The sequence below is a fragment of the Paramisgurnus dabryanus genome, chromosome 5, assembly GCF_030506205.2.
Source record: "Paramisgurnus dabryanus chromosome 5, PD_genome_1.1, whole genome shotgun sequence".
Taxonomy (NCBI): Eukaryota; Metazoa; Chordata; class Actinopteri; order Cypriniformes; family Cobitidae; genus Paramisgurnus; species Paramisgurnus dabryanus.
In genome coordinates this window covers 12,598,518-12,606,122 of record NC_133341.1, presented here as the reverse complement: position 1 = coordinate 12,606,122, position 7,605 = coordinate 12,598,518, and the positions used below count along the sequence as shown (strand labels likewise).

The following is a 7,605-nucleotide window of genomic DNA, read 5'->3' as shown; positions in this document are numbered from 1 at the left end:
ACACAGTTCCACACATCATCCACCTACATTGATTTTTTGTGTGTGTAATATTTGCAGGCCTGTAATGTAATACTAGGATGTCAGACATCACAGTTTGGCAAAGTGTTTGAGAGTCCCAACATTACACTTTTAACTGTCAAAGTATCCTGAATGTCCTTTATACCATCACTAGTATAATTTGTGGTTTGCAGTGACATTGCAGAGAAGAGAAGCTGCTTGTAAATATCTTATGCTGATACTTTCATTCTGGAACATCTTTCAGGAAATCAGCTTGTGGTGCATCTGGTTGCCATAACAACTTCAAATGCTTACTAATTCCTGTACTTCTCTCAATACAATCATCTTTTCATCTTTGCACACAAAAGAATTCCATAGCATTACTGTTAATTTTACATTATTTCGGCAGCAGTGGGCACCTCCCACTTAGTTTACCCAAAAAATTAAAATTCTGGAACCCACTGACTTCAATAGTTGTTTTAACCCAAAGCTGGGTAAATATTGGACAGAAACATGTTGGATTAATAAACAAACATATACTGGGTTGTTTTAATGCAATGCTGGGTGGTTGCATAGGTTTATATATAACCCAACATGTGTTCTGTCCAATATTTATCCAGCATTGGATTAAAAACAATGATGGAAATGATGACATAATTTTATTTTTGGGTGAACTATCTTTTAAGGCTTTTAATAATCTAGTTCTCCTAACTTAAACATATAGAAAACATAATATATAAAACATATTATCATTTATATGTTCTTTTTGTCAGCATGTTTCTACCTTTAAGGTCCCCAGTATCAGTCTACAGTAGTGGTCTCCAACATGGTGCCACAAAGTGTGTGAGTTGCCCACCAAAATGTATTATTAGCCTAAATTTTTATATTTATTTATTACATATTTTATATTTGCTTGGCTTCTTTGGTGTATGTTCTTTATGTATTTTAAACAATGATAAAACATATCAACAAGTAAAACAAAAATGTTTTAGTAAAAAAGGTAACCCATTCAGATTCTTTTTAAAGTAGCCCTTGCTCACAAAAGGTTGGAGACCCCTGGTCTACATTATCAGTTGTTTGAGGCTATGCTCCAGTAGGTCTCATTGGCCCTGTAGAGACAGGTGTGTTGTTGCTTTTCATGTGCAGGTGGCCTGCTGTTCTTCAGGCTGCCACAAACTAATTACACAAACATATGTACACACACATTCTCTAAACCTTTTCATTCTTTTTTCAGCTTGCATTTCAAAAATGGTCATGGAGAATTGCAAACGCTGAACATGATAGTTTAGTTACTCTATAAGCTTCATAGCTTGCAGTGATTTTAATAAAGATGTTTTTGACAACTTAAATGTTGTGTCCTATAGATGCTCCATATAGTCTCACAGCTGTAAGATACAGGATATTATGTCTCACAGCACAGCGAGTGACCCCCTACTATTAAAACTCTTCAGAGAGGAGTTGAAGAGGGTTAAAAATGATGAAAGGAATTTTTTTTTTCGTCATCTCACATCACAATTGTGGATGTACAGCGTGCTTAACCAGCATTCACATGGGCCGATAAAAAAAGAGGGACTGTCTGCATTGTTGAGTCCCTGAGCAACAATGCTGCACTGCAGCAGCACCTGATTTATCACTCCAGCTGCTCTCAGGGTAAGGGAGGACCATTAGCAAATGAGCTTTAATTCACACTGCCAGTTCATCCCTGCTTAATCCCCTATGCCTCTCTTTCTATTCACTACACTGTAAAAAATTTCCCTGTAAAATAACAGTAAAGAGCTGGCAGCAGAGACGCCAGCAGTATACTGTTATTTTTACGGTATTTATACGTAAAATGACTTTACGGTAGTAGTCTGTAAACCAGAAAAACTGTATTGTTCTGTATTTATATAATTTACAGTAAAGAGCTGGCAGCAGAGACGCCAGCAGTATACCGTTATTTTTACAGTATTCATATGTAAAATTAATTTACGGTAGTAGTCTGTAAACCAGAAATACAGAATACTTCTGTAGTCACACTGTTAAATGATTTCACAGTCTAATACAGTAAAAAATAAATGCATTTTTCTGTGATTTATTTAGAAACTAAAATAATATTGTTTAGGTTTAAAGTAACAACCTAAACAATATTATTGTAATTTCCAAATAATCACAGAAATATGCAGCGTTTTTTAAATAACATAAATTTAGTCTCTAAAAATTCTTCATTGATATTTAAAATATCAGTCTCCCATGAACTTGCCCAATGAATTCCCAGGGCTAAAGACAACTGCTTAAGATATGCATTATTGTGAATATTATGCAAAATAAGCAACAAAAACTTCCAAATCAAACACCTTTATTTCAAAGAGAAATGTCAATGTCAACATGAATACAAAAAAGAAAAGAAAATAAATCCTGTTGGACAATGCTGAAAAAGCTTTCTAGTAGTAAACAGAAACAGTAGTTTCTTGCTTTAGACTATGGCAATAAACGTACGTTCTTAAATTGCTCGTCAGAGACTGCCCCTAATCCTAACCAAATGTGAAGGGCATAACCTATAGTTTTGCATAAAAAAGTATTTTTGAAAACATACCAAAGGCCATTTTGAAACTTTTATAGTACAGTAGAACATTTTGTCAGGATGTATCAATAATAAGCATAAAAAACATTTAGGATGAAACCGTATAAGCACATGTGCCACTGCAAGCTAGACTTGCAGGTTACCTCTTAAAATTGTCCTGTGAGGTAGGTTTGTGTTTTTACATCTTAGTTCTTGTGGATCCAGAAGAGACGATCATCACTTTAGTAGCCGCTGTTCCTCTCTGCAGCATTATTCCAGTGCTGCCACTGTCAAAGAACAAAAAACAACCATACTCATAAATAAACTAAACAATCACGGATGTAAAGTATAAACTCCAAGCTAATGCTTATAAAGTTAAAAATACCAGTATTGTGGCAATGCCAGACTGTCAAAAAAATGAGAGAAAGATTATATACTCACCGATCTATATGAAGTTCCATTAAAAAGTCAAGGAGATTCTTCAGTAGCATGGCCACGTGTGTATTTAACTGCAGAAGACGACTTCTGGACGATCACACCTTTCTTCTTAGAGACAATCTTGTCTGATGATTTTGGCATTTGTTCCTCTCTCTTGATTTATATCAATGAAGTGCCTAAATCAAAAGCAATTAATTGTTTTTTTTGCCTTTCGTCATTGCACAAATTGAGTGGATTTAAAGGAATAGTCTACCCTTTTGCCATATTAAACTATGTTATTACCTCAACCTAGACAAATTAATACATACCTATCTTTTTTCAATGCGTGCACTGTACAACATGTTGTGAATGTGTTAGCATTTAGCCTAGCCCCATTCATTCCTATGGTACCAAACAGGGAAGCCACCAAACACTTCCGTGTTTTCCTTATTTAAAGACTGTTACATGAGGAGTTATACCAGTAAGTATGGTGCCACAAAATAAAACTTTTTTTTTGGTACCACAGGAATGAATGGGGCTAGGCTAAATGCTAACACATTCACAACACGCTGTACAGTGCACGCATTGAAAAAAGATAGGTATGTATTAATTCGTCTAGGTTGAGGTAATAACATAGTTTAATATGGCAAAAGGGTAGACTATTCCTTTAATGACATCAAATGGAATTATAATAAAGTCTATACCCTGTGTGTGTGTGTGTGCGTGTGCGTGTGTGTGTGTAGGTGTTGAGGCTTGAAATGTACAGTACTAATTCCATTTTATGCATAAAATACAAACACATTAATTGAATTGTATATATCATGATGGTAGGGAATGAAGGGGGGTTACCTCTGAATGAATTCCAGAGGGCAGGCTGTCTCATCTTGATACTGAAGGCTGAAAATGTAGTAGGTTGCAAACATAGCAGCAAGTCCAATTGCAAATGTTGGTGTGATGCCCTCAGAGCCCTTAAAGGTGATCATCCAACCCTTAATTCTGACTTGCCTTGTTGCACTTGAAACTTAACAACATGGTAATACTTGTTACCTTGTGTAAACATTTGTAAACTCAAGATGAATGGATAAAATATACAATGTGTCTATCAATGATTCTAAATTAAATGTATATTACCAGGTATCAGGCGAGGACTTGCAGGAAGACCGAGAGTTGTCTCAACGTCAGCTGCAGTGGCAGATACCTGAAGGGAACAAATACATTATCCTTACCATAATAAGATTTTTAAGAAGAAAATTTATAAAAAGGACAATAATTAGTAAACACTAGGTGGAATGTAACCAAGACGTGAACGAGGTACCTACAATCAAACTTCTAAATAGATTTGACATTCAAAATTTAAAGGGTAACAATTTATTTTTTTAACTCCATGTTGTCACACGTAGCTTACATGCAGCTTCCTTTGAGCCAAAAAAATATTTACACCTCTCTTTTTACATATGTAGTAGTACTCCCACAAACTAGTACACACATTGCATTCACAAAGAGTCCAGAAAGACAATATTTTCACACCAATTTGGCGTTTAAAAAGAAAAATGCAAAGCCTTGACTATTCAACTTTAACCAAACTACAATTAGCTTTATTTTCTTGTTAACTGTTTGTAAAATACTTTTCATTAAAAGTCGACACAAACAAAATAAAACTCACCAAAACCATCTTGGATAGTCGATGTTCAAATAATCCTATGGTTTGGTTAAAGTAAATTTTTTAATAAGTGTTGTTTCTCAAATTCAGAAGTAGCCTACGGCTAACTTTACCAAAATTAAACAAAATACCACTCAAAAGTAATATTGTTTTGGCTATTCAAATCTAAGCCTCACTGTTCAATGACATGTTTAAATCCCTAGCAAGAGAAGCTTCTATCAGTTGATATCAAGCATTCTTGGCAATATGAATAAGATTTGAATTACCGTTTCATTTGTAGATGCAAGACCTGATGAATTTGATGAAGAACACTTGAGAATGTGCAGCACGTCATCTAAATTGTACGTCCTCTTCTGGAAAATCTCCAATCCAAATAATGGTTCCCGAAATTCCATCCAGGGGTTAATGACAAATTCTGTATTTTTTTAAAGAAAATTGACCAAAAGCAAAAGGCTAGCCTCAATTTATAAAACTAATAGTGCTTCTGACCGTGCTCCAAATTCCCCAGTCAACATGCATTTTCGAGAAAATACTGTATTGTCCTGTAATTTAAAACATTAACTTACTGTTGAGGGCCTCTGTCTTGTTGCTCCAATTTAAGCAGCCCACAATGCATTGCTAACTACAGTACTAAACTGTTTAACATGAAAACAGTATTTTAGTGTTGAAAATTGGCTGTAAATTTACGGCAATTGCTTACAGTGTAGCATTGATGCTGATGGGATGGATTTTGGCAATTGGTAAAGACAAAACTTTTACAGCAGTTTTTCTTTAATGTTACACAAATAGTAAAGGAACCATTGGATAGTAGTGTGTTATTTCTAATGTGTGGTGAGGCACGAGCTTATTTAAGGTCTTTGAAGCGTTTGAGGTCACTGTCAGCTGTCATGTGTGTACTTTGGCTTTGATCTTTCTCCTTTAAATCCTGGCAGCTACGTTTTTTCTTTGCTTTCATACAGATAAGAAAAGCATGAACTGAGATGTGTCTGTAAAGAAGATAGAAAGAGGATATGCCAGGCAGGAAAAAACAGTATAAATATTAATGCAGCCAAATACACACATTCCAGTCCTCACACTAAGATAAACATGCATACTCCACACTTCACATCTGTGCTGCATCTCCAATTTATTTTAATAATTCAGAGGCTCAGATTCCACATCATCTGCAGGTTACTCTAACTGTATTAATGAGAAATTTGTTGAAGTGCTTTAAGACGCCATTGAAAAAACATTTTAAGTAAATGGTTCCATAAAAAAGCTATAACATCTTAAGAATCTTTCTGTTTCAATAAAGATTCTTTAGATTATTAAAAATATATGAAAGAAATGGTTCTTTAAGGAACCAAAAATGGTTCTTCTATCGTATCAAGGAAAAGAAGCCTTTCAGCGCATTTATTTTTAAAATTGGCAATTGGTCATAATAATAGTGAATGTAACAAGTTGTTTCCGGAATATCACATAATTCCCAAATAAATAACAATTTACCGGACCTTAAAGCCACATTAAGTAAGATTTTTGTAATAAAATATCCAAAAACCACTATCACAGTGTAATGTCATGTATATTATCCTTGCAGTTGTGTATCTTATTATTCCAAAAGTTCTCAAGGATTTGTAAATGCAAAGAAATTCTTATTTTTAATAATAGCTCATCCCTTGTCATTGTCGCCTATCAGTGAAGTAATTTCCACGCTATCCTTGGATGCATGGCAACTCGTGTGGACAAATGTGGAAGTGGTAGTGATAGGGCATATAGCACACAGCTGTTGTGCCCAAACGTAAAGGTAATAAAGTATTAATCCATTACCTTATTCGTGAACATTACGTCTCTGGGTGGTGAAAACAACATCTCCCATCGTTCCACTCTTACTTTGCCACTACTTCGTCCACTCTAAAAATGCTGGTTTATTTTCAACCCAGCATTTAGCTGTTGGGATAAATTAACACAGAAAATGTTTGGATTTGACTCAACAATGGATTAAAACAACCCAACATTTTGGGTTTAAAAACCCAGCATTGGATAAATTCAGCCCAACAACTGGGTTCATCCCTTTTTGACCCAGTGCTGGGTTGAAAATACCCCAGCATTTTTTTGGAGTGTAGGCTACATCCTACTTTAAACGTATTAACACTTTTCCTTAAACCATACATCCTTCTTTGTTTGATATGAGGAAATAATTTTTTTTCCCCATTCCTTTAGCTGTAAACGTAAAGGTTATTTATTCCTCGTCTGTGGAATCATAGACATTATATACGTAGACACCTCAAGACATGCTGGAACGCTAGCACCAGAGTAAATAGAAGTCAACGGAGAGTGAGCAACTATGCCTATATTTTGTGCAACATACGGTTGCAATAACGGCACAGTAATGATACCAGATCGCATTGGGATTACCTTTCACAAGTAAGATTGATTTTTAATATTATGTCATCATAACTAACGTTACTAACGTGTGAAAATCTGGTAACAATTCTGAGAGTTATGATTATTGTAGTTGGGGATACACCTTCCTCAAAATAAATACAGGGGGGGTGCTTTGGGGACCCATCCAGGATGGCGGTTGCGATGATACGTCAGCTTCAATAAGCAGCGTCAGTCAACCTATAAGGCGTCTACATATATAATGTCTATATGTGTGGAATGCCCTCCCTGAACATTTAAGGGCCCGACAAATGACTGATATTTTTAAAAGGGTCTTAAAACATACCTTTTTTAAAAGTCTTTTAATGTTTACATTTCTGTTTAACTTTTAAATGTTGAAATCATTGTTAGTTTAAATTTTATTATGCCTTACTGTAGCACTTTGAGATTTTCTTTAAAATGTAAAGTGCTTAAATAAAATTAATTATTATTATTATTATTATTATTTATGCTCAGCAGTCTCTTTGCCAAAAGATCCTCAACAGTTTGAATTTCAACTACACTGGCAGTGCAGAAAACGATTATCGCTCTTTTCTCATGCTTTGTTGGCGTAATCTAAAAGCTTCAGGCC

The 7,605-nt window shown here is 35.0% G+C and overlaps 1 long non-coding RNA gene across 1 annotated transcript; it reads right to left on the bottom strand.

Annotated features, from left to right (window-relative positions):
- Nucleotides 1-2,207: 2,207 nt before the first annotated feature.
- LOC141282238 (uncharacterized) lies at nt 2,208-4,887 on the bottom strand. The gene is made up of 4 exons (XR_012336760.1): nt 4,085-4,887; nt 3,803-3,974; nt 2,978-3,150; nt 2,208-2,823 (listed from the first exon to the last, which is right to left on the bottom strand). It is a non-coding gene; the product is annotated as an uncharacterized lncRNA (long non-coding RNA).
- Between the last annotated feature and the right edge of the window lie 2,718 nt (nt 4,888-7,605).